This window comes from Rhineura floridana, chromosome 11 (assembly GCF_030035675.1).
Source record: "Rhineura floridana isolate rRhiFlo1 chromosome 11, rRhiFlo1.hap2, whole genome shotgun sequence".
Lineage (NCBI taxonomy): Eukaryota > Metazoa > Chordata > Lepidosauria > Squamata > Rhineuridae > Rhineura > Rhineura floridana.
This window is the reverse complement of record NC_084490.1, coordinates 26,973,511-26,982,776: the sequence shown is the minus strand read 5'-3', so window position 1 is coordinate 26,982,776 and position 9,266 is coordinate 26,973,511. Positions and strand designations below refer to the sequence as shown.

The window sequence follows — 9,266 nt, the reverse complement described above, 5'->3', positions numbered from 1 at the left end:
GGTGAGTAGGGAGGCCTTCCCACATCATACCCACCCAGGGCCGTATAACCCCTGGATAGATGAGGATAAGTTGGCCCCAGAAGCAGCCCATATCCTGCCCTCGAGCCGTAAAGCCCTGAGAGACAGGCCTCCGGAACCGCCAATCACTCCAAAGGTGCCTAAGGGGGCCACCTAGCTGTCCTTACCTATTTCCCTTCCCGCACTTTCCCATTTTATTTTATTTATTTTTTATTTATTTATTTATTTATTTAATTTATATACCGCCCTAAGCCCAAGGGCTCTCTGGGCGGTGTACATAATAATAAAACAATCAGAGAATATATAAATACAATAATACAATGGAATCAAACAAAAATAATCAAAATAGCAGCAAAATACATCAATAAATATTAATAGTACACATTAAAATGTACTATTTAAATGTAAAATGAAGAATGAGTGGCGACTCTCACCAACCCAGCCCAGCCCTCATCACCCAGTAGTAAACCAGGTGCATGTGTGCAGGGGGTGGTGGCTCACCTTGATCTGGTACATGCTCTCTGCTTCAGCCCGGCTCTTGGCAGCAATGTCTTCATACTGTGCTTTGACCTCGGCAATGATGCCATCCAAGTCCAGGCTGCGGTTGTTATCCATGGACAAGACCACAGAAGTGTCATTGATCTGAGACTGCATTACACGCAGCTCCTCATCATACAGCTGCCTCAGGAAGTTGATCTCGTCAGTCAGGCATTCCAGACGGGACTCCAGCTCAATCTTGTTCATGTAGGCCTCATCCACATCCTTCTTCAAAAGGACAAAATCATTCTCCTTCTCAGTACGATGGTTGATTTCATCTTCATACTTAGTCTTGAATTCTTCTACAAGGCCTTGCATGTTGGCCAACTCAGCATCCAGCCTTGCTCTCTCCTGCCCCAAGCCGTCCAGCTGCCGGCGCAGGTTGTTGATGTAGGCCTCAAACATACTGTCCATGTTGCTTCGGGTGGTTTTCTGATTCTGCAGGAGACTCCATTTGGTATCCAGCATTTTATTCTGCTGCTCTAGGAAGCGAACCTTGTCAATCAAGTTGGCGAACTTGTTGTTGAGAGTCTTGATCTCCTTTTTCTTTGGTCCTCACTTGCTGGATGGTGGGGTCGATCTCCAAGTTGAGCGGCGCCAGCAGGCTCTTGTTCACACTGACGGCCGTGATACCCCCCATGCCGCCGCCGACGGAGGACCCTCGGAAGCTGCTGGCGCTGCCTCCGCCTCCAAACCTGCTGCCCCCATAGCCGGAGGAGGCGTAAGAGGTGCTGACTCGAGAGGCGGTGACGGGGCCCGCCGTATAGGAGCGGCTGCTGAAGGTGCAGACGGGGCCTGAAGAAGTGGTTCGGAAGGAGGATTTCTTCATCATGTTACTTTAGGGGGTTTTTTTCGCCCTCTCTACAGGAGACAAGGCCGGTCGGACACTGCAGAAAGTGCTAAATACATTGTCCTGTGAGGCATGACCTTTCAAATACTTCAATTAGCCAAATAAGCCAAATCTGCCTATTGAACACAACACCGCCTAACCCGATTCCCTCCCAGTCCTATAGTGCAGAGCAGGCAAAAAACCTGCTCTCCAACGAGCGTGGGCAGGATAAAAATTCCTACTTGGCCCCGAAGCAACCCCATAGGTACGCCATAAAAGAGGGAGGGTGGGGTGGGCATTGCACAGCAAAAGAGTAAGGTAGGAGGGGTGGCTGGACTTAAATAGTCCTATAGTCCTTCCCCTCACGCTGCGTGTCATGCTTACGTCACAAGCGCGCTGGGAAATACTTAAGTTTATTACGGTCATAGACCCATACAGCAAGTAGCAATAGATACTACAGTACACATTGTACATAGATAAAATATAAATGGATAAAATTGAAGGAAGCTTAGTTATAAAACGTAAAAGAATAGAGCATAAAATTAGAGAACTCTCAGTAAGGTGTCAGACTAGTTTTAAACGTTTATATTGAACAGCATAAATAAATTTGGCAACCCTCTCAGTTTGAGATCTGTTTGAACCATTCAGGAGGTGGGGTATCATGCGTTCATAAGGTAGATTAGGGTAATTTGTTACAAATGGGGTGATGTATTTAAATCGTTCCTGTTGATATATTGGGCAGTCAAAAAGGAGATGGGAGAGAGTTTCCAGTGCCCTCGTTTTGCATGGGTAGAAACGCACAAGCGCGCTGCGCGACGCTGCCCCATTAAAATATGGAGGCAGCGTCTTCACCCCCACCTGCAACCATGCCCCGCTCATCAGCTGCGCGGCGAGTGGGGCATCATATTCGGAAAACTCCTGGTTGATTACCATGGATGTGAAATCACTGTAATTAACATTCCTCAACAGGAAGCCATGGAGGTGATTGAATATACTTTGGACAACAGAGTAGGTGAAAGTGGTTCTCCAACATCCTTTCTGTGTTCTTTAACTGAGGTGGCCCTCCAGAATAATTTTTTCCAATTTCAGGAAGAATTTTTTTGGCAGACCTCAGGAACAGCAATAGGATGCAGGTTTGCCCCTGAACTTGCCAATCTGTTTATGGACAAATTGGAACAAACTCACATACTACAAGAAGACATTAGATTTAGACAACATACTATGTACAAGAGATATCTGGACAATATATTTATGGTATGGAAGGGTCCAGAGAATACCATTAAAGAGTTCCTTCTGGACATCAATACCAGACATGACACCATTAAATCTGACATAAGCTATCATAAATTTAGATTACATTTCTTGGATGCAGAGGTCAGCATGTCCAATGAGCTCCTTAATACCAATTTGTATAAAAAAAGATGTTAATTCATTTTTGAAATTTGATTGTTTTCATCCTTTACATATGAAATACAATTTATCATACTCACAAATATTGAGGTTACACAGAAATTGTAGTAACGTAATTGTAGCAAGCAGGCTGCTATACTTACATAACAGCTACATATAAGGGGATACCCCCCAAAATTGTAAAATGAACTATGTATAAGGCATTACATAGAGACAGGAAAGAACTCTTGCAATCTAAGAATTCCTCAACAAAAACAGACAGAATGGTGATTCCTTTAACGTTTGATAGTTATACGAATAAAATAAGATATGTGATCAATAAATATTGGCATCTGCTGATGGACATTCCTGAATGTTCTGTGAGCCCTTTGTAAGAATATAGGTGAGAAAAAAACCTTAGAGACATGCTGGTACACAGCACATGCAGATCTCACATTAGATAAGACCCACCCTATCAGGTAATATGATTAGAGGCAATTTTAAATGTGGACATTGTGCAGTGTGTAAACATCTTTTAGTGGGAAAGCAGTTTGTAAACCCAAGTCATAACAAACAGTATATCTGTAAATAGTTTTGCAATTGTAAATGTTGCTTTATGCCCATGCAAGAAAGAACTGTACCGGATATAAACATTAAATGCAGTGTCAGCACATGGACTTAATGAAGAGATAAACTGGACAGTGATGCAATAAATTATTCAGCAACTACATACCTGATATCTAAGAATATATTAACATGGGATGCAATATTTTTTAATAATAAATAATAAATAATAATTTAATTTTTGTGCCGCCTATCTGGCCGAAGTCACTCTAGGCGACGTACACAATTAAATTCCAGTAAAATTACAATTTAAAATACAGAGCAAATACAATACAGCATCATAAAACAGTGTATAAACAACGGGCATTCAGTAATATTGATAAAGATTAGCCCACCCCGGAGGTCCCGAAGGCCTGTTCAAAAAGCCAAGTTTTTAATGCTCAGCGAAATGCATCCAGGGAGGGGGCATGTCGAAGATCGAACGGGAGGGAGTTCCAGAGAGTGGGGGCCGCCACTGAGAATGCCCTCTCCCTAGTTCCCACCAACCTAGCTGTTTTTGTTGGTGGTACTGAGAGAAGGCCCTGCGTGGCTGATCTGGTAAGGCGGCTTAATTGGTGGTACTGGAGGTGTTCCTTCAGGTAAACTGGGCCGAGACCGTATAGGGATTTAAAGGTTAATACCAACACCTTGGCCTATGTAATGAATGAATTATGATTTACATATAAGTTATATCAGGTTGTATGTATATACATGTAGTATCTGCAGGATATAGTCCTTTAAGCATGACAGGGCAAAATTTAGTTTAACACCTGGGTTGGGCTCTATATTAAGTAAATCTTGAGCCGTACAAACTGTTTGCTGGCTGACCTGTGAGAGAATTTGGAAAAGGCCCTATAAGTAGGAGTGGTGAGTGTCCTCTGGTAAGATATTTGGAGATATCACCTCACATTAAATTTGGACAAGTTTGAACCAGCTAATACCTATTTTTCAGATTGGGCAAAATACATGTTTAATCCAGATCCATCAAACAATATAAATATATTCTCAAGAATAGATAGGTGAGTAGATAAAAACAAGTTTGAACAGATTTAAGTCCCCCCCCTCCCAGTTCTTGTGGGTTGATTGAGTTGTTTATCTTTTTCTCTCTATAGGTCATTATATTATGTCTGGTTACAACGGCAAACTCTGCATGTAGTGACAAAATTGAATTATATACTGTATGTAAACTGACTACTGAAGACGACCCATTTAGGGTAGAAACAAGTTTGATCCACTATCAAAGTATGTGTATGCTACATTTGGTTTGTCACAACACTGATGGCTGTATTAGTTAACATCATGATATACAGGCATACCCCGCTTAACATCACTTCACTTAACGTCGCCTCGCTATAACGTACATGCTCCATATGCCTGTATTTCTCTAGAAATGCAGCGCAGCAGCAGAGGCTTTAGCTTGCGGGGGTGGAAATAGATTCGCGCCACCGCAAATCAGCTGGGAGGCGTGATCACGATCAGCTGGGAGGCACGGCAGCGCAGTAGCAGAGGCTTTAGAGCGGGGTTTGAGGTTCCGCGTGAAGGAGAGGTAAAAAAAGTTTTAAAATGTAGTGCTTCACTTTAAGGATATTTTCAGTTTACATACTCGCTCTGGGCCCATCGAGTACGTTAATGTGAGGTATTACTGTATTAGTTTTTAGACATTTAGCTTTATTTGTCGGCATTTTCCCTGTATTGTTTTTATATGTTCAGTGTATACTAATTGTTTGAGATTAAAATTGGACATATTTATACATTTATTTTATTAGACTTGGTATCCATATTTTCCATATCCAGAAAGCCTAACCCAATTTGTATTACTATTCAGAATTATGAGGTTGCCAGTATTGAACTTGTATATATTGAACTACTTGCAGTTATATCTCACCTGATTAAAGATCTGATGCCACACAATTTGTTCATCATGAATGGTTAACTCTTTGCCTGCAGAAGCCCAAGGTTCCAATTTTCCAACTTTGACTCTAACCACTGAGCCATTGGGGAACATTATCCAGTTTGTAACATCAAAACCTACAACTAATTCTCCATTTTCATCAAAGTGCACAGTGTCTCCAGCACTGTTGTTAACTACGATGCTCTTTAGAAATTGATGGACCTAGATTGAAAAAGAACATGAAGAAATGGACACCTACATTCTAAAATTATTTCAATGAGCTACACACACATGAACACAATTTTAGTAGAATTGTATGATGGAAGATTGTCGTTACTTTTGTCTCTGGACCAAAAGTTAGTCTCCTTTTTAAAATGGGGGGGCTATTAGTAATTACCTGCCATGGTTGCACATCCTGAAATGCTAATCTGTCTACTTCCAATTTTCTATGTTTGGAGCTGGATTTGTATATGGCATGCAAAGCATGTGCCACAGCATAGATGGCATTGTAGACATTGTAGCTGTGGCCAGTCATGTCCATTTCAAACAGAATCCCTGGAAGGCTTTCCAGCTTCTCCTCCCCACTGCAGAGTTTCTCCTCCTTCTGTCCTTTAGACATTTTTAATGCACAGCTGAATGCCTGTTCCCAGAAGTCCTGCATAAAAACATCTGCTTTGTCCCAGGAAGGATTTAACATCTGAATGAATTTGTGGAAACCTAATGGCTGATTTGAATGAACTGTGAAGGATATAGAACCATGGAAGGCTTGTATATCCCAATTCTTCTGAATAGTCAGTGATGCAAAATCCCAGTGAGATGTAACAATCCACACTTTACCCAGAGGTGGCCATCCCATTATGGGTGCTACAAACATGATCATTCTCAAAACCTGAAAGGACGGAGGCTCTCCATAAACTAAGAATACATTGGCTTTTCTCTCAAAGACAATTGCATAACTTTCCCAGTTCTCTAAAGCCAAGCGTATCATCTCATCTAGATAATTCCATTTTGCTAGTCTTAATATGAAGTCATAACAGATACCATTCTCAGAAAGTATTGGTAACATTGTCTCTAAAAATCTGTCACCTTTGTCATCATCTACAACACAAAGTGCAATCCATATCCATCTGAAATGCTGAAGTAACCGCACAACTCCCATATGCTGTTTGGCTTCATTTGGGACCATCTGGTACAAAAATGGGAATAGCAATTTAGCACCTTGTACTGCCAAAAATGATCCATATGTGAGCTGAAATTAAATGTATAAGTATTTTTCAGATTATTTATTTATTAACAAAATTTATATACCACTTGATTGTAAAAAGACCCTGTAAGTGATTTACAGAAGGCATTAAAATTATCGATAAAACAGTTGAAAATAAGTAATTAAAACATTTTTAAACAATTAAAATAGCAACAGACTAAAAAGATTAAAACACACCAACATCTAGGTGTCTGGATATGCTTGCCTAAACAAAATATGAGAGAATGCTAAATTATAAAACTTACAGGAACTTCAGAGTTAGACCTTTCCCAAGCAATGTCTGTCTAGGATCTGTCTGAAGACCTCCAGTAATGGAGAATGCCCTAAGTAAATTGTTCCATTGCAGCTGCAGTCAGGAAATGAAGAGACATGACAAGGTGAAGTATGGGTAAAACAAGGGCCACATTTATTCAGATAAAGCCAATTAAGGGAATTATTTTGCAAAAATGATGTGTAAAATGATTGGACAAGACCCAACTCATATCCAATTGGGTGAGGACACTCTGCCGTGTGAAAAGGGGTGGTCCCAGCCCACTCCCATTCCACCAGCCCCAATTCTACAGGCTGGTTAGGGAGGTCTTCCTAATCCACCCCCTCCCAGGGCCTCACAACTGTGGGTGTTGCAAGGTAGCCCCAAAGGAGAACCTCCCCTTGCCAACAGGCCTCACCAACTCGGAAGGCAAGTCTCAAATCCAACCTTTCACCTTAACGGATGCCTAAGGGTGCTTACTCAGCCCCACTCTCAAATTCCTGCACATATCCGCACAACATGACCAATTACCCTAACTACAGTATTAAACTACTTGGCAAGGGGCAACCAAACAGCCAAATTCAAATTAACAAATTAGCTGAATTAAAAAAAGCCAAACAACTGAATTGAAAGAGCAGTACAGGGTGAGCAGAAAACCTGTCAGCAAACAAAAGCCAATGAGCTAAAAATTCCTACCCGGCTCCACATGGCAACCAGAATAACTTGTACTGCCCTGAGGAAGGAAGGATGGGTGGATGCCACACAAGGCTGGAAAGAGGTCAAGGAGGAACAAAGCAGGGCTTAAACAGCTGCATCCTGCCCTGCCCCAGCATGGCTGCATGCATGACCATGCAATAGGGGCTTTGAAGCCACGCCAGGACTTCCCTGATGCAGCTGCAAAGCCCTGCCAAAACCCTGCAGGCTTGCCAGCAAGGTGGGAATTGTTGAGCATTCCTTACCACAAAGTATCCTCTAATGTTCAATAAAAATCTAGCTCTACCTTCTGCAGCAGTAGAGACCATGTCTTTGCCCTTTTCTATGGGACAGCCATTGAGGTATTTGAAGAGTGCCATATTAATGCCATCTTGTCCCATCTCCTCTAGGCTCCTCTAGGATGTGTTTTGCATAGCCCTGGAATATTCATTCTCCTGGACATTTGGAAACCACATGTGGTTGGGCCTTGGGTGTCTCCTGGCATTCATGCTGTATGGAGGGGTGGATATTTTGTGATGTTTTTGATGACTTCTTATTCCATTGGGATGACCACTTTCAGTATTTTATGGTGGCATTATTTGATTTTTATTTTATGCATGTTATTATTTTAAATTTTGTTGGGATGTATCTGAATGTGTGAAGCAATACATAAATATCACGAATAAGGCTAAATTAATTTCCTTCTTCCTCTGAATCCATTCTAACATGACTGTACTTCCTAAAGTGTGGCACTGAAAAATGAACACAGTACTCCAGATGATGTCATAGTAGTGCAATAAACCTCCAACTATTGTTTTCTGTGACTTGAAAACTATGGTTCCATTAATGCTAGGGTTGCCATATTGCCCAGTTAGCCAGGTTTTACCCGGATTCTTTGCATGCGACCTGGCACCTGGCTAGCCCCTTAGGTGGCCCGGATTCTCAGCTTTAATTTTTTTTTAAAAAAATTAAGTTTCTAGGTGGTCTTGTTCTCAAGATATACATAAAAACGTCAGCCGTCCCCCTGACTGTTAAACCTTTCTTTAAACAGTACTGTATACTATATGTAGCTTTAACCTCGCCCGTTTAGGATTGCAGCCAATCAGTGAAGCTAGGGTTGTGTTTCAGTTTCATTGACCTGAGCCAGTGTCTAGAAAACAAAATTGTGGTTTCCCCCCATTTATCTGAAAATCTCATAAATTGGGTAAGTATATACATTTCAGTTTTTTTTCCCTCTTGTGTGCAGGAGTCAGATCCTGGGCAGTGTTTTGAAAACCTTCCCAATACTTGCTTTTGTAAAAACTATGCTAATCCCATATGCCCAGAGTAAATCCCATTGAATTCAATAGGATTTACTTTTGAGTAGACATGGTTATGAATGTGCTGAAAATCAATGGGACTTTGGAGTGAATGTAAAAAAGAATTGTGTTTGTGTTCTAACTCTTTCTGTCTCTCCTCCAGTCCTATTTTAAAGCAAGTAGGCAGGGCTTACTTAGGTATTACAGTTTTTATTCTGTAGGAAACTAATACTGATTTTTTCAAAAACTAATACTGATTTTTCTGCAATGACCAACTGGTTTGACAATAAACTATTATATGGGCTGTATGTATTTATACATCTGCAGTGTGTATGTGTGTGTGTGTGTGTGTGTGTGTGTATGGAGTGTTTCCAACAACCCTATGAGGTAGGGTTGGAAACCAAGGCAGCTCACAACAAGAAATAAAGCCATTTAAAATCCAATAACCATAAAAACAAGTATAAACAGTTGCAAAACAGCGTAAAGTGGCATGA

The 9,266-nt window shown here is 41.2% G+C and overlaps 1 pseudogene; it reads right to left on the bottom strand.

The window, feature by feature from the left end:
• Window positions 1-471: 471 nt before the first annotated feature.
• LOC133367632 (keratin, type II cytoskeletal 8-like) lies at window positions 472-1,384 on the bottom strand (annotated as a pseudogene).
• Between the last annotated feature and the right edge of the window lie 7,882 nt (window positions 1,385-9,266).